Consider the following 19417-nt stretch of genomic DNA (forward strand, 5'->3'; position numbering starts at 1 on the left):
AAAATAATATAACTGAAGAAAAGGAAGAGCGAGTGGGTTAATGGAAAGGGGAAATCAACAACAAATCTTAAATCTTATTTATTTACAATAAATATAAGAGTAAACTATCCCAGTGGTCAAATAACTATAAGATGGTTCTAGATTTGTTCACCCAAATAAGAAAGCTTACAATATGTTAATAAAATTGAAAATCCAATTCACTCGGCCATTAAGTGATAAATGGCTGGCTAATGTGGACTTTTTTAAACCAGCTGAAACGTCTAGCTAGATATTTCTAACATAAAACAAATTTTCAATTAAAAGAAAGGACATTTTTCCATAAAACCTCATATTTCTCTCTCTTTTTTCCTAACAGCACAAGACTGAATCCCAAAATAATAAGCCTTTGGTGCCACTGCATGTCATCATTCACCAGTTTCCTTCAGATCCAATATTTATGCCAAAACAATCCTTATTTTCTCCTTATCCTGTATCTCATATTAGATTTTGAACAGAACCTCCCCAAAAGCCACAAAATAAAGATCCAAGTTTTCAAATACCACACTCCGATCTCCAAATCCAGCCAAATGGAGATGATGGTGCCTGAGTTTTGGCTTATGGTTTGGTGAAGGTTGGTGGTGATGATTTGATCCGAGAGGTTGGTCTACCATGCGTGAGTTATGCTGCCGAATGGTGCTGGGTGGTTGCTATTTAGTTGTGGTTGTTGGTGATGGTTTGTTGGGCTGGATTGGGGCTGGTTTGTTCATGTAGATGAGTGACCGTGGTGATGGTGGGTAGTTTGGTGATGGTCTTAGCAATGGGGTAGTACGATGAAGGTGGTCCCAGTAATGGCGATGATGGTGGAGGTGTTAAGTGTTTCTGAATGATGGTGGTGCTATGATGAAGGTGGTCTTAGCTGGACATTCCAGCTGGATAAAAAGTGTCAACTATGCCATCCATTTATCACTTAACAACTGACTTGATTTTTCAAAGTCATTAACCTAAGTGACCCGATTGTAAGCCTTCATATTTTCGTGACCAAATTGAAAGCCCTTTAAAAGTTGGATGACCGGGTAGTTTACCCTAAATATAAATAACACCTGGTAAACCAGTAAAATTATACATCAAGAATATCACAGACTAACTAGGCTTGTGTATTTTAATTTAATATCAGTTAAAGAACATAACCCTCAGCTAACAAAAGCAAATCTAGTTTAACGGATACAAAGCAAAAAAGCACATGCATTACCGCTTTTTGATTTCTTCCTGGAGAATAAGCTGCACCTGTATTTTGAAACTGGGAGCAAAGAAATAAGTTCTTGGGATAGACCTCGACTTTGAGTTCCAACAGCCCTCCTAATTCAAGTAATTCCTGAAGCGATAACTACAATCAGGAATGACTAATCCAAAAATAAAGGAAAACCAAAAAAATGCTGTTTACAAATACACAACTCATTCTAGAAATGTATAACCGAATAAAAGTTTAGTCAATAATAATTTGTTGCGCTCATTAAACCCAATAAAATCTCCTAGAAAAGGTAGTTGATGCTGCATTGCTCTTAAAGAGACAAGGGTTAAACTATAGTGCTTTTAACTCTTAAAATTAAGTAACAATTTTAGCTAGAACACCACGCCATTACAATAACCATATACTTGTTAAGTTTGTTTTTGTTGAACTTTCTACAGAGTTTATTGAACTTTAAGAAAAGTAAAAGTGTTTCCAGTACTTTTTATCTAGCTTTCTTCAGCAATAACAATAACCATATACTGGTTAAGTTGTTTTTCCTTTTCTAAATTAAGAAACCAGTACTCTACCAAGAGCTATGAAATCTTTTCCTGTAATTTCTCAAGTATTCATCAGTCAAAACGATTCACTTATTTATAGTTAGATTTTTTACCTCAAAGCTAAATTAAGAGGGTTTATTGTATCTTTTTGCCTAAAATAATGCAACTAATCCAATTTGAAAAAACTACAACTGCTTTGGACATTATTCAAAAGGCAAAAGTCATTATCTAATGCACCACATACCCTCAAGCAAAAGCAAGTCTGTCAATCTCGCTTGATTATCTGTTTCTGATGTATTTAGAAGTATCGAATCGGGACTCTTAGCTAAGTGAAGCCTGATTTCATGCTACATATTTTGATAAGCTATAAGAACTATCCTCTTGCCAGCTCATTCCATTTGTGACCCAGATCCAGCCCCTAAATCCTAAGTTCCTAACCCATGGACATCAAAATTTTAGGATGTTGCACGCTGACTTTTTAAATAATGATAATGCAAGTGACCTAGATGCAGCCACCAAAACAAGTTTTATTGGTATCAATAGCTTGATTTGAGCAAATCATAATTTCTGCCATTTGAAAGTGCAAGTGTTTTTTTTTTAATATTAAGGAGCAGAAGAGCAATTTCTTTAATTTTAATGCTCTAGGAACGTCTAGTCTGGTTAGGGTACTCTAGAAGCGAGTACTTTTATTAATTTAGATATAGTTTCTTGGTGCCCATGTTTACTTATGGGTAGTTTTCTCCTAACCATTCAAAGTCATACACAAGCCAAAGGATTGCAACTTAGAGATTGAAGCATGAATATAGGAGTGCTCTCTCTCTGTCTTCCCTTCACTTCTGCACCCCGCTCGTTCATTTTCCACAGGTAGAGCCAATAATGGTCCCTCCAGTTTTCTCCGTTTTCCCTTTTGTGGAGTGGGGGATCAGTGGCCCACAAACGTCATGGCATACTTTTAGTTTTTCTTCCATTTAAGTACATTTTTGAAAATTTAGCAGTATTCCCTCCCCCCAACAGTAAAAACATTAATAGATACTCTAAGCCCAATACACAACGCCCTTCATGAGTCAACCAACCAGAAAAACTAAAAGGAGAATGACATCAGACTTAATCCTGTTTTATTACTGTCCTCCATGGCCTTTTTCTCCCACCCAAAGACCTACTTCTTCATAGTCTATCTTAATAAAAGGTATTATTAACATAGTTAACTTAACATTTACAGTAACCTATCTCATATGTCCTAAATCATGTCCTAATATGTCAAATTATCTATAGCTGGCTTGACCACAAATTGTTTTAAGAAATTAATAGAAAGATAAAATAAAAGACCATTGCTAATAGACAACTTCTTTGTAACTCTTGAAAACAAGGTTTCAATCTTCAAATGCATCTCAACAAACAATTACCAATGGCCAATAACTTCATTATGTCTTTCAATTTTTCTCATTTCAGAGTTGTACCAAATTAAAAGTACAAGTAAATTGAAAGGCTACAGAGGAATAATAAAGAAATAATCCAACTATTACGCAAGAAAAAAGAATGGGGAAAGTTTTGCTCTAACCTCATAAGTCATGTTGTCAGGTGTCATGTTGTCAGGTTCAACACTATCTTGCCAAATGACCTGCAAATTTTAACAATTTTTTGTAACAACTAATTTTCTGAACCATGAAACTGAAAAGCATTAGGATTTAAGCCTCTACAACCCTATAAGTATTTAGAAAAGCATGTAAATTATTCAACATGTCTAAAGTGTAAAACCTTAGAAGATTCAAGTCATCGATACTAGATGCTGATGCAAGCAGTTTACTAACATGTATGGATATGCAAAACCATGAAGCGACTTTGAGCAAGGAAAGGGAGAAAAAGGGCCATCTCTCCCCTTGTCTTTTAAAAGTTCCTACATATACCGTATACTTAGTCTTGGGTCCAAGCAAAACAGTTGTATAAAATCTATTTGTTGGCCGCTTCAGACCTTATTGCCTTTTGGGCTTGTGAGAGAAAGTTGTGCACATATTTTCAAAAAATAAAATAAGAGAGAGAGAGACCTGGTAATCATGAACATGATGCGGTCTCCATGGACCTGTAAAGAAGGTAAAGGAAAGCAGCAGAATGAGGAATTCTTTTTCAAAATTGCAGTTAAATACGTTAAAAGTAAGAATAGGGAGCCACCAACCAAATGATAACGAGCAATTGTGATTGATTTACACTATTAGAGAAATTTGATATTAATAAAGCCCCACCACACTGACGCCAGTCAGAATAGTGATTATCCTGTAGGCTAGCTCCGACAGACGATTCACAAGAGAAAATTCGCCCAAAAACCAGAGAAAAAAAAGTCTCTAGGGTTTAATAAAATATTATAAAATCAATAACTGTCAAAAGCAGTCCACAAGCCGGACTGTTATAGCTAAAAAAATCGTCTTTATTCGAATTTTGCCAAAAATAGCAAAAATCGTATTTATTCGAATTTTGCCAAAAATAGCAAAATCCCGAAAATCACTCTAAATTGAAATTCGAAATAAAATAAGCAATCTCCCAAAAATCCGGTCTAAATCGGATTTAAATTGACTTCCTAATTAACAATCGAAATATTACCATAAATAGTAAAAAATAACTAAATCTAGTGATTCGGAGGGGAAAACGGCAGAATTTGAGGTTGAAAAAAAAGGCCACATGGAGCGTAGCTCATGTGGAGAGCGTGCGCGTCGAAAAGAGCTTTCCGGATTGGGGTCTTATGCGCGATTCTGACACCTGTAGCCAAAGTTATGGCCAAAAGACTGAAACATACTCAAAACGACCCCAATAAGGAACATGTCACAATCAATTCCCGCCTTTGCGCTGATCTGCCAACTCATGGTATCTCAGCGCCATCAACGTGCAATCTGACAGCTCAACATCATCTGTCTCAGATCCCCCCTGCATCACACACCCACTTCTGTTTTAATAAATCATGTCAGATAATTCAGATATGCCACGCAACTTCATCTGGGGGAGGGGGGTCAATCAATATTTGTAACAACTCTGCACCTGATACTAAAAAAACATGCACCGAGCAGCATATTTGTTAGTAACTGGTGTTTATGTTGGTCCAACAACTAAGTTAGCTAAGCTGGCATACAAGCCAATCCATAAGAGACCTAGAGGTATTTGAACTCAGATTGCAACAAATGCTCAACATTAAAGATTAAACTTTTAATAAACAAACTGAAATTCCAATTGGATGAAGTTTGAGAACTTCAGGTCAATCAATCTCAATTTTTCTACCGCAGATCCAAGTTAACATCAGCTGTTGGCAAGTGTAGCAAAATTATTGTCAACCTGGGAATGAAGGCTGGGAATTTGCTTTGTAAAAGAAGCATTGACCAATTGAGTGGGGGGGGGACCTAGTCTTAGTGATGGTTTCTCCTGGCACCTTAGTATGATCTCAACAGTGATGTTGCTCTAGTGGTGCTATATGCATTTCAATAGTTCAGAGCTAGAAGGAATAAGCACAAGCAAATACAGAACTATTGCTGCAAATCACTCTAACATGCTGCGGTAAGAATCATTGTATTGCAAAATATTCTAGCATGGCTAAACTAAAAATATACTACCTCAGAAGTTGCCTAAACATACACCAACTCCTCCAGGTAGGAAAAAGAAATCTCACGCGAATATTGGCATAGGGTTTTATGTCTATGGAAAAAGTTTGAAGAAGCATTACCAGGTTTGATGGTCACTTTATGGCAAGAACTGGTGGTAGAGTACTACATTTTATTTTTACTTCATGATGAAAATAAATAAGCCAAGGAAAATGACAACTCAAAAATTGAAGAGCCAGCACTATACCGTTTGTATCAGTGAAAATGCAAAAACTATCAGCAAGCAATAACATACACTTTTGGTAGCTTTGAAATTTTTGTAGCCCCTTGACTGAGCCTTTATTTGGGATCAGAGGATATGTCAACACAAATTTATAGTGAAGGTCACCGAATCCTTAATTTTTCTTCAATGATGTGTGGTTTAAAGTTAAAAATCCAACAAAACGTAGATATTGGGGAATATTTGAATCAATGACTCAATTATTTATGAACCACGGCATCCAATCATAAAATGTGGAGAAAAACATAAAGCTGCAAAACAATTTGACTATTCATCGATCGTCAAAGAAAATCAATCTCTTGGAGAGAAATTTAATCCATCGCATTATGCAACATTAATTAGCAGAAGCAATCATGAGATAAAAAAATATAGTCATAAGTGGCGTGAAGGCATTTTGACAGAAAAAACATATTGAATTAGAAAGAAAGTAAAAAAAAAAAATGCATGTTATGATCTAGATCATTAAAAACCTTCTCACCATCACATGCATACCAATAAATGCATTGAAACAAAACAAAGGCAGGATTGAAAACTTACAGTCCACCGGATTTTCAGGTGAGGTTGTATTTGCATTTCCTTCCGATTCCATAGTCACTGCTGCAATCTGTTCATTGCTCGCTAATGAGGAACTCTCTGATGCCCTTCTATATTCATCAGCACATAGTTCCTGGTTATTCACTTCGTAACTATGACCATGATCACAATATGAAATATTGTCAGAATCATATAATCCAAACTTGTAAAAGCTTGTAGTCATTGATTGGTACAAACTCTCCTGCACAAAGAAAATTCATTTTTTGGGTGTGATTTGTAACCAATAGCAGCAATTCATTGCAATAAATCATTTACGTACAAAGTATATATTACACATCAAAATCCCTCAAACACACCCAGAGACGCATTCTTGTGAGCTAAGAAGCCAGGGGCGGATGCACTAAGCCCCTAGGGGGCGCAAGTGCATCCCATTATTTTTTTGAAAATGGTTAAATTTAGTTTAATGTATTAAGTAAAAAATAAAAAAAAAATTGCATACCCATTATTTTTAAGAAAAAAATATAAAAAATTTAGACCCCATTCTTAAGTTTATGAATTCGCCACTGTAAGAAGCAGATACCCCCAACAAACCAAACAATCAATTACGATCAATTCATCCCAATATTAGCATATTTTCCATCTGATCATTCTTACGTAGACATTAAAGGAAATTGTTTCAGTATTTTAAAAAAGCAACAATTTTGATAATAAATGTTATCTGAACATGGGAAGAACTGTCAAAAATGAAATTGACATGCTGATAAGTAAGTCCTTCAAAATATTCCATAAAGCTGCCAGTGCTATTATAAGGGTAGCTACTGTTGTTGTACTGAACTTCCTTCCGAGGATTCCAACTCATTTCCAAATATTCAACGAATCTATGAACATAAAAAAGCACCAAAAGCCATAGATTTTGCATTTCAAAATTGCAATGAGAAATAGAAATAGACCAAAAAAAAACGAATGCAAACCTGATCTCCAACAAATTTTCAAAAAAAATTCCAGAGAATTAATTAGTCCACCATTGAAGGAAGATGGCTACAAAAATTGTAAAGATTAAGTTAGCTAAAATGATGAGATTCAGTTACTGCAATAAAACGTGTTGGGTGTTAGCAACATACAAGCAACCGACACTTGTAAAACAAATTGGCTTTCCGTTTGGGTACTGATAAAATAAAGGAAAATAAGAAGAAGAAGAAGGAGAATAAAATTACAGCTTAAGCTTAGGATGAACTAATCAATGTCTAATTCAGTGATACCTCGTTTCTATCCTGAACTTTCAGAACAACCAAACAGAAAAATGAGAAAGAAATATTAAACCTACCTCATTACACGGCTTTCGGATCTCCAGCTGAGAAAATGCGAGATAGGTAAACTACACGGGTGGTCAATTTTGTCGTCAGTAAAAAGGTACAATTGTAATTTGACCCCTATATTTAAGATGAAATAATAATTTAACCATAAAATTTAGATAAAATATTAATTTAATCCCTAAATTTTATACAAACTATTAGTTTAACTTAGGCCTGTAAATGAACTGAACGTTCAGCGAACCGTTCGTGAACCGTGCGGTGGGAAGTTCGTTTATGTGCGTTTATTTATTAAATGAACGAACATGAACAAGATTTTTTGTTCGTTTAATTAAATGAACGAACATGAACATAGGTCTCGTTCGTTCATTTACATTCGTGAACGTTCGGTTATGTTCGTTTATGTCCGTTCGGTTATGTTCGCTTATGTTCATTCATTTATGTTTAACCCAATCTTCTTAAATCAATTTTGGTGACCAATTTGTAAGTATCTTAAAAATATTAATTAATTTGATATTCTGATGACTAACTCCATAATTAACCCAATTTTATTTGGAGATTAAATCCAATAATTTAATCCGTGAGGCACCTCGCATCTATATTCATTTTCCCCCTTTTTTTCTCCAAACCCTAGTGTTCACTGGATAGTGGAGACGATAGTTGAAAATTTCAAAATAAGTTGTATTATAGTGCAATCTGAAGTTTTACAGGTCTGTTTTCATCTCTTTCTTTGTTTTATTTGGCTTAATAGTTAATATGTAAAGTTATTGCGGGTATCTATTCTTCACATCTAAAACTCAAGAAAACATCATACTTCTTTCTAGAAATAGATGGGAAGATAAATGTAATAATCGGAAGTATATGAGTATCAGTAAAGAGAAAAATATATAGAATTTACCAGAAAACAAAACAAATGTTTCTATGCAATTTCTGAAAAAGAGTGTAATAGCGGAAGTAATGGGTTTTCCAGGAAGAATTCATTAATAAGTAGAAAATACATTTTGACAATGAACTTTTGTTTTCATAGTTCTTGTGTGACTTTTAGTTGTGGAGTAGAGTTTAGGTACGTTAAAATTTTGAATGGTGGTTTAGCAATAATATCAGTTACTATATGTAGCATCGAAGGAATTTCGGATCTATGTTATTGCCTTGTAGTCCAATTTGTACCGTTTGAAATCTTCATGCAGTTAAATTTTCTACTCTGCCAACTGAAAAGACCATTATTAACAAACCTCACTAAAGTTTGACATTAATGTCACAAAACTTTTAGCCGGCGAATTTATTAGAATAAAGTAGTGGAAAATGATTGTCCATATTTAATCATGGACCACTAAGATAAATGTTGTAGCGTTAAATTAAAGTCATGTGAATCATTTATTATCTTTAAAAGATCGATCGAAATATTTGATATCTTTAAACATTTCATCACTGCTAATCAGCTCTTACGCTATTTATCACTGTAGATTTGGTTGATTTGCATTGTCGACTATTTTTCATAAAAGAACAATGGAAGGTGGGGTATCCAACGTTTATGTTCATGTTCATTTATGTTCGTGTTCGTTTATGTTCGTGTTCGTTTATGTTCGTTTATTTATTAAATGAATAAACATGAACAAGTTATATTCTTTAATAAACGAACACGAAAAAAAAAAATTTGTTCGTTTATGTTCGTGTTCGTTTATTTATTAAATGAACGAACATGAACATACCTCCGTTCGTGTGCGTTCAGTTCGTTTACATGCCTAGTTTAACCTCTAAATCTAGCCAAAATCTCCCATAGTCCCGTCAGGGTTTCAAATAGTGGCCGAATAGCGGTGTCGCGGTTGTTATATCGCGGCGGTATCCAAAATCGCTATCGCGAAAAATAACGGTGTGAAGTGGGATAACACTAATAGCGGCGGATCGCGGCCGCAATTTAACAGATCGCAGCCAATCGCGGCAGTAGCGGACCAATATTCATCTATTTTTCCGTTATTTTGATTTTTTTTATTAAAAAAAATAATCTCCTTCGAAAAAATTCATGCTCGCGATATCCGCAATGACCGCAATAGTATCTGTTGTATCTGCAACCGTGATAAACGCGATACGACCGAAAACGTGACCGTGAACGCTATTTAAAACCCTGTATCCCACTGCCAACCATCGTTAGTCACCATTAGCTACTATCATTAACTTAAAATGTTTAATTCAATTTTTTTAAATTTCTAAACGTGAACATAATGTTTATTTTACTGAAAAATACCTCAAATTCTACGAATCTAATTTACAATCTTTCGAAAATATTTAAAAAATGAATTATAATAATAAATTTATCATTAAAATTCCTTTAAAAATATTTTTTTATGCTATAATGTTTAGCTCCCATTACTATAAGGAAAGCTAAAAGTAAAGGGATTTGGTAACTTCCTATTCACGAGAAATGCTGTACTGTTGGCCCTTCACCATCACCCTTTCGACTACCTTTATTAAAACACCATCGACCAAACCAAAATCACCAATCACAATCGAGGCCCAGCAATAACAAAGAACAAATAAGGCAACAAACAAAAGAAAGAAAGCAAAAGAGAGACCATCTTCCGTTTCCACCGTCTCGGTTTCGACGATCAAAAATAAACGCCGAACAATTCCAACAGTAAAAAGGGGAACGTTAAAAAGAGAAAGCACGCGTTTCGTTGGAAACTCATCGGACAGAGAACGGCATCAATTCGACGAACAATATAATTAAACATAAATTTCAATACTTGTATTGTAAATAAACAAAATAAATATGATCATAAATTTAATTAAAACTAACTAATAAACAAATTATAACCGAACTTATAAATTGATTTATTCATGAATATAAATATTTTTTTTTGTTACTCTCCCGGTTTCAAGATTTTGTTTTGACTTAATTTAATCAATAAATAATATTTTTTTGATAAGATGAATACAAAATAATATATTATACATAATATTATTAAATATTTTTATTTTATTTTAAATAAAATATCCAATTAGTTTATGGTGGATGACAGGAGAGAAATTATATTTGAATCTCATGTAACCAATTGACGGGTGAGAAAACCGATTAACAGTCAACAGAATTCGACTTTGGGAAACCAAAACAAAATCATTCATTTAATTCTTTCTTTACTTTTAAGCTTCAACCTCCTTCATTGTTACTAATCACTTATAAAAAAAAACTTCAAACCATATATATATATATATATATACACACGCATATATTTCATATTATATAAATGTATAAAACCGCATCCTATTAAATATAGATCCATATATACTAATATTTTTAATGAAGATGGGGGACTTTTAATATGAAATCTGTATGATATTTTGGGATAGAATAATGCAAGTCCGTAGGCACACTCCATCAACACATGCAGGGGGACTCGGGGATCTACCAAAAAATTGGATTGTTTTTAGTGAGAAAATTCTGGAGAAATTAGGGTTCATCTCATCTATTTCAGAGAGAGACAGAGAGAGGAGTTAGCTTTACGTAGAGTGGTCAATGTAGATGATTTGCAGAGTGTGGGAATGCTGGGCTTTCAGGAGTCATGCATTGCGCCCTACGAGGTCCCCGAGAGTTCCAATAAACCATGTGGGACATAGAAAGAGATATATATATATATATATATATATATATATATATATATATATATATATATTCAAAAGGGTTATAAGGGATTGGATTTTTCTTAGTTGGAATGGTGGGTTTGTCTTGATATATTGTACAATCAACCCTATCATGTTCAAGTGTTGGAAACTGTTGTTTCTGCACTTGAAAATGACCCCTGCAAAAAGGGTCCCTTAATAAAGAAACTCTTTTAATATACTCATGCATGTGTGTGATATATATATACTGTATCTTCTATAACATTTTCTTCTCTTTTCAGGCCCTTTTTCTTCTCCCATGTTTAGTTTCCTTCTAAAATGTCTTAGATTTAACCGAGAAGAGAGAAGAAGCTGTTGGTCAAACAAAATGCAGCAGCCGGCTGTTTGAAAAATGGGGGCTACCTAATTTTTTAATTAAATTATAATAGGATTAATTATATATTTAGCCACTGCACACTTTAGGGTATTTATAAGATTAGTCCTCAAGCTTCAGCTATAAATACCCTAGCTCATTTAGTTTCTAAATCATCCCAAAATATTATAGTTCTCTCTCAAGTGTGTTTTGTAAACACCTGTAAATTTTCTCTTTAGTAAAAAATCTGCAGCAGTCCGGAGACGTAGGCAAAATTGGTTGAACTCCGTTATCAATTTCGGGTATTATTTTCCGCTTTTATTTCGCATTCTCACTAATCTGGTTATAGGGAAATTACTCGTTCTCGTTTATTTCCCAACAACGGGTAATCAGAGCTTTTTGTTGTGAATTTTGTCATTTTTTGTGAGGTTACTATTTATTACTATTCACATGAATAGTGAATTTCGTGAATAGTAAAATTTTGTCGGCGATACGAATTTTTCAACGGAGGTGTTTTAATACACAGTGGTTCGCAATAATTGTCAGAAACGATCCAAACGAAGCCAGATTCGAGTGGGAGCGATGGCTGCAGACGAAGGGAAGGTGAAAATTGAAAAGTTCGATGGTGCGGACTTTAGCTTTTGGAAGATGCAGATTGAAGATTTTTTGTACCAGAAAAATCTATATCAATCTCTCTTAGGAAAGCAACCAAAGGGCATGAAGAATGAAGACTGGGCTCTTCTCGACAGACAAGCCCTCGGAGTTATCCGACTGACGTTATCCCGCAATGTTGCTTTCAACATAGCAAAGGAAAAGACCAAGGCGGGTCTTATGGCAGCTCTCTCCAGTATGTACGAGAAGCCATCGGCCTCAAACAAAGTTCATTTGATGAGGCGATTATTCAATTTGCGGATGGCGGAAGGGGCATCGGTGGCTCAACACCTAAATGAACTCAACACAATCACAACCCAGTTGAGTTCAGTAGAAATTGAATTCGATGATGAAGTTCGAGCTTTAATTCTCTTATCATCTCTATTAGACAGTTGGAATGCTACTATTACAGTAGTTAGCAGCTCGTCGGGAAACAATAAATTAAAATTCGACGATGTACAAGATCTAGTATTGAGTGAAGAAATTCGACGGAGAGAATCGGGTGAAGCATCAACCTCCTCAGCCTTGCACACGGAGTCTAGAGGGAGAACTTCAGAAAGAAATTCAAATCGTGGCAGATCCAAATCCAGAAGGGGAAAATCAATAACGAGAAAGAAAGATTTTATCTGTTATAACTGCGGCAAGAAGGGTCACTTTAAAAGAGATTGCCGAGCACCAAAGAAAAATACCGGCGCACAGGAATCTGCAAACGTGACAGATGAGACAGGTGATGCCATGATTCTAAGCGTTAACAGTCCGATTGAATCATGGATCTTGGATTCAGGGGCATTTTTCACTCCACCCCATACTGAGAAATCATGGAGAACTATGTCAATTGTGATTTTGGGAAGGTTCATCTAGCTGATGATGAAACCTTGAAGATCGTCGAAAAAGGAGACATCTGATTAAAGTTGCCAAACCAGGCCACCTGGACGCTGAAAAGAGTGAGACATATTCCTAGCCTCAAAAGAAATTTGATTTCTGTAGGACAGCTTGATGGAGAAAGATATAGCACAACCTTTTCAGGATGTGAATGGAAGATTACCAAAGGAGCACTCGTAATTGCTCGTGGTAAGAAGACTGGTACTCTTTATGTAACCTCAAATTTAGAGAATATCATTGCAGCCGCAGATGCTGATGGAAAATCAAACCTATGGCACCAAAGGCTTGACCATATGAACGAGAAAGGGATGAAGACGCTTTTTTTCAAAAGGGAAGCTGCCAGATCTAAAGAATGTAGATGTCGGACTATGTGAGGATTGCATCTTTGGCAAACAAAAGAAAGTCAGCTTTGCAGAGATTGGTAAGACACCCAAGGCAAAAAAGTTAGAGTTGGTTCATACTGATGTATGGGGACCATCTGCAGTTTCATCCCTTGCAGGCTCACTATATTATGTCACCTTCATCGATGATTCAACAATAAAGGTGTGGGTTTATTTTCTGAAGAAGAAATCAAAAGTCTTTGATACCTTCAAAAAATGGAAGGCCACAGTGGAAAATAAGACTGGTCTGAAAGTCAAGCGGTTGAGGTCTGACAATGGAGGAGAGTACAGAAATCGTAGATTCAGAGATTTCTGTGCAAACAATGGGATCAAGATGGAGACAACAGTTCCCATGACACCGCAGCAGAATGGCGTAGCAGAGCGCATGAACAGAACTCTGAATGAACATGCCAGAAGCAAGAGGATACATGTCGGATTACCCAAATTTCTATGGGCTGAAGCTATCAGCACTGCAGCTTACCTGATCAACCGTGGGCCCTCAGTTCCTTTGGATGGCAGAATACCAGAGGAAGTTTGGAGCAAGAAAGAAATAAACCTTTCACACTTAAGAGTGTTTGGTTGTATTTCTTATGTACACATAGATTCTGCTAAAAGAAGTAAACTTGATGCCAAGTCCAACAAATGTGTCTTTGTTGGTTATGGTGGTGGTGAGTTCGGTTACCGATTTTGGGACTATGAAAAGCGGAAGATCATCAGAAGAAGAGATGTTATTTTCAATGAGAATGTGATGTACAAAGACAGGGCAACCATAGAATCAAGAAGCTCTAATACCGAAGCTGAAACAAAGGAATTTGCTGAGTTCGAGGAGATTTCTGGAAATGATGTTCAAATCAGTCCTGAAGCAGTTCAAGAAGAACCAGGCACACCAGAACTGAGACGTTCCTCCAGAATTCCTAAACCAACCCAGTGTTATTCGCCTTCTTTGCACTACTTGTTGCTGATTGACAATGGTGAACCAGAGTGTTATGATAAAGCAATGCAGGTGGAGGATTCAGTTAAGTGGGAGTCTTCCATGAAAGATGAGATGGACTCGCTTATGTCAAATCAGATGTGGGAATTAGCTGAATTACCACCAGGCAAGAAAATGCTCCACAATAAGTGGATTTACAGGATCAAAGAAGAGCACGATGGGAGCAAACGCTACAAAGCAAGATTGGTTGTCAAAGGTTTTCAGCAAAAGGAAGGTATTGACTACAATGAAATTTTCTCTCTAGTTGTAAAACTGTCTACAATTAGACTGGTGTTGAAAATTGTAGCTGCAGAAAATTTACATCTTGAGCAGTTAGATGTAAAGACAGTTTTCCTTCATGGTGATTTGGAGGAAGAAATCTATAAGAGGCAGCCAGAAGGCTTCATAGAGGCAGGCAAGAAAAATCTGGTATGCAGGTTGAAGAAGAGTTTGTATGGTTTAAAACAAGCTCCTAGGCAGTGGTACAAAAAGTTCGATAGTTTCATGAGTAGCAGTGGTTTTACCAGATGCCAAGCAGATCATTGTTGCTACATCAAGAGGTTCGATGACAACTTCATTATTTTTTTTGTTGTATGTTGATGACATGCTCGTTGCAGGCTTAGACATGCAAGAGATTATAAACTTGAAGCAAAAATTGTCGAAGCATTTTGCTATGAAAGATCTGGGCGCTGCAAAGCAGATTCTTAGGATGAGGATCAAGAGAGACACAAAGTTAGGGACTTTGACGTTATCACAGGCTGAGTACATCAACAAAGTACTCTCCAGGTTCAACATGCAAGATGCTAAACCAGTGAGTACACCTTTAGGTGTTCATTTTAGACTCTCCAAAGAACAATCACCAAAGACGGAGGAAGAATGTGCACACATGGTGAATGTGTCGTATGCCTCTGCAATTGGAAGTCTGATGTATGCTATGGTTTGTACCAGACCAAATAATACTCATATAGTGGGAGCTGTTAGCAAGTACATGAATAATCCAGGCAAGGTACACTGGGAAGCAGTCAAATGGATCCTCAGATATCTGTGAGGTACCACAAACAAAGCACTTTGTTTCAAAGGTGGATATACGATACTGACAGGCTATGTAGATGCTGACTTAGCCGGAAATGTTGACATCAGAAGAAGCACTATAGGGTATATCTATACTATAGGAGGAACCGCAGTGAGTTGGGTTTCTCAACTACAGAAGATAGTTGCTCTCTCCACAACTGAAGCAAAATATGTCGCTGTTATAGAAGCCAGCAAGGAGATGGTTTGGCTCCAAAGTTTCTTGGAAGAGTTAGGCAAGAAACAAGAAAACAATGTCTTATATTGTGACAGTCAAAGTGCTATCCATCTAGCAAAGAATCCGTCTTTTCATTCCAAGACGAAGCACATACAATTGCGATATCATTTTATCTGGTCTCTTCTGGAAGATGGAATTTTGAAACTTGAAAAGATCAGAGGAGCTCAAAATTCGGCAGACATGTTGACAAAGACAGTGACTACGGACAAACTGAAGTTGTGTTCAGCTTCAGTTGGCATGCTAGAATAAAAGACCAGAAATACTGCTGCATTGATCGAGGTGTGAAGACAGATTGAAATCAGTCTTCAAGTGGGAGATTGTTGGTCAAAGAAAATGGCAGTAGCCAGCTGCTTGAAAAATGGGGGGCTGCCCAATTTTTTAATTAAATTGTAATAGGGTTAATTACACATTTAGCCACTACACACTTTAGGGTATTTATAAGATTAGTCCTCAAGTTTCAGCTATAAATACCCTACCTCATTTAGCTTCTAAATCATCTCAAAATCTTCTAGTTCTCTCTCAAGTGTGTTTTGTAAACACCTGTAATTTTTCTCTTTAGTAAAAGATCTGCAGCAATCCGGAGACGTAGGCAAAATTGACTGAACTCCGTTATCAATTTCGGGTATTATTTTTCCGCTTTTATTTCGCATTCTCACTAATCTGGTTATAGGAAAATTACTCGTTCTCGTTTATTTCCCAACGGAAGCCAGATCAGTAAAGCTCAAACCCTACTCAGTACTCACTTTGGTAAACTTTTGATATTATCTCATCATCATTTACTTTGGTTGAGTTTTCTTTTTATTATCATTTCTGTTGTTGATGGTCACTTGATCATCATTGTGTTTCCTTTTCTTCATTTGCAGAAGAGATTTGATTTGTTTGGAGGGCTGCAAAGGCACGGTCTTTTGATATGGGTTCCATGAATTCAAACAACTGGCTTTCTTTTCCTCTTTCTCCCACTAATTCTTCTTTGGCAACGCATTTGCACTCCTCTCAGACTCATCATCAGTTCAATCTAGGGTTAGTGAATGATAACATGGAGAATCCCTTCCAAATTCAAGGGCCCATCTTTCTCTTTGTTCTTTGATGTTTTGTTGAATCTAACTTCAGCTGGTTCTGGATATTTTGACAGAATGGAACTTGATAAACACAAGTGAAGTTCCAAAGGTTGCAGATTTTCTGGGAGTTTGGAAATCCGAAACTCGTCGTTAGATCTCACGGCGGCCTTCAGCGAATTTCATCAATCCAATGATTCTGACTATTCGTTTCAACATAACAACATCGTCCAAGTGCCGAACACTACTCTAATACCTATACGGCCTCCTGCTGAGTTCCAAGAAAGTGCTAACAATTTGCAGTCGCTTACCTTATCCATGTGCAGCGGCAAGGGATCAACCAGCGAAACCAGCGCCGAAAACAGTACAAATACCGTCGACGCTCCCCCGAGAAGAACCTTGGACACTTTCGGGCAAAGAACATCCATATACCGTGGCGTAACAAGGTGATCTTTCGGATCATTTTCCGTAATAAATTTGTATTTTGAAAGGGATATAATAAAATAAAAGTTGTTGAAAGTGCAGGCATAGATGGACTGGAAGATATGAAGCTCATCTATGGGATAATAGTTGTAGGAGAGAAGGACAATCAAGGAAAGGAAGACAAGGTAGAGTTTGAACTTCTTCTAGGGTTCCATTTCAAGTGAAAATTTCAATGTTTGCTAACCCATTTCTCCATTTTTATTTTTTTTTCAAGGTTACCTTGATGGCTTTGCTTCATTAACATATCAGTATACTTGGGTGAGTACAGTACTTCTGTATATACTTATTTATATATATATATTATTTCATTAAATAATTTATTAAGTTGAGCAGGTGGATATGATAAAGAAGATAAAGCAGCTAGGGCTTACGATCTTGCTACACTCAAATACTGGGGAACATCCACCACCACTAATTTCCCGGTATATAACATAATTAAGTGAAGCACCGCAGATTAAAGTTAAATCTCCAGTTTTAAACGCTGACTTTCTTCTTGTGCATGCTTTTCTAGATTAGCAATTATGAGAAGGAGCTTGAAGAAATGAAGCACATGACTAGACAGGAATTTGTTGCTTCCATTAGAAGGTACACGCATACACATACATACAACAAGAGATTCATTTTGCAGGTTTTGGAACTAGACAAGAACTATATATATATATATATATATATATATATATATATATATATATATATATATATATATTTAATGTGTTTATAATGTTTTATATACCTGGAAGAGCAGTGGTTTTTCAAGGGGTGCATCCATGTATCGTGGAGTAACGAGGTATATTATTGTCAAAGTGAACAGAGCTCCATGCATGATCTTCTCCACCTCTAACGAACATGAATCTATATACAGGCATCATCAGCACGGCCGATGGCAGGCGAGGATCGGCAGAGTTGCTAGAAACAAAGATCTTTACCTAGGAACTTTCAGTGAGTTCATGATTTTCCCCATCAACAAAATGAACCTAAACCGTGCTTAATCATGATTTGTTACTAAAATACAGATACTGAGGAGGAAGCTGCGGAAGCTTACGACATTGCTGCGATCAAATTCAGAGGACTTAACGCAGTGACGAACTTCGACATGAATCGTTACGATGTAAAAGCCATTCTCGAGAGCAATACATTGCCGATGGGGGGAGGAGCAGCTAAACGGCTAAAGGAAGCTCAAGCACTTTAATCAACGAGGAAACGCGAAGAAATGATCGCTCTCGGTTCGAGTTTCCAATACGGAAACTCAAGCAATAGCAGAATACAAGGTTACCCTCTAATGCAAGTTACATTCGATCATCAACCTCAACCGTTGCAGACATTACAAAACCACGACATGAACTCTCAATACGCCTCTAGTTTTCACCAGAATTACATTCAAACGCAGCTGCAATTGCACCAGCAGCAATCCGCTGGGTCTTATAACTTGCAGCACTCGAGACAAAGTTCACAATTTTACAATAGTTACATCCAAAGCAACCCGGCTTTGCTCCACGGGTTGGTGAACATGAGCTGCTCTTCACCCTCCGTCGTTGACAACAATGGCGGCGGATCAAGTGGGACTTACAGCGGAGGGTATCTGGGTACGGCAGGAAACACGGTGGGAACAACTGAAGAGCTCGGTTTGGTTAAAGTTAATTACGACATGCCTTCTGGGAGCTATGGCGGCTGGTCTGGTGACTCGGTTCAGGGCTCGAATCCCGGTGTTTTCCCGATGTGGAATGACTGAGACTAACAACCCAGTTAAAGTTCGAAGTTTTGGAGACAACTCAAAATCATTGTTTCTGTTTTTGAACTAATAACCGTTTAAATTTTCAATGCAAAAAGGCTTACAAGACTTGGGTTTCCCGTTGATAAAAAAAATGGCCTTGTTTAGTTTTACTATTTAGTTTTCTGTATTTTGGTTGATGTCCTTTACATGTTACTACAAATTCCTCATCCATAGCGTTTTACCTTGGGCAAATGATCCCATATCCTGATATCCAATTTAATTGGATATGTTTATGGGTTCAAGTTGGACCCAAATTTAGTTTTCGGATCCGAAAGTAACAAATATACCAAATATTAAATATTGTCGAGCTTTAGATAATCAAGATTAGAACTTATTGAACAAGTTGGTCAAGCTGCTCATCTTCGTTCTCTTTCGTACTTTTTTAGGTCATCAATTCTTGACTCACTATGAACATTCAAATTCCTTCCTCTAGAGTCTCATTTCCCCTCTCATCTAGAAAGATTGGGATTAGAATATAATTTATTG

The 19417-nt window shown here is 36.5% G+C and overlaps 2 pseudogenes; one reads left to right on the forward strand and one right to left on the reverse strand.

Moving 5' to 3' along the window:
- Positions 1 to 1193: 1193 nt before the first annotated feature.
- LOC120182530 lies at positions 1194 to 6536 on the reverse strand (annotated as a pseudogene).
- Positions 6537 to 16489: 9953 nt separating this feature from the next.
- On the forward strand, positions 16490 to 18914 carry LOC120182529 (annotated as a pseudogene).
- Positions 18915 to 19417: the final 503 nt, after the last annotated feature.

Source organism: Hibiscus syriacus, unplaced genomic scaffold (assembly GCF_006381635.1).
Source record: "Hibiscus syriacus cultivar Baekdansim isolate YM2019G1 unplaced genomic scaffold, ASM638163v2 tig00112686_pilon, whole genome shotgun sequence".
Classification (NCBI taxonomy): Eukaryota; Viridiplantae; Streptophyta; class Magnoliopsida; order Malvales; family Malvaceae; genus Hibiscus; species Hibiscus syriacus.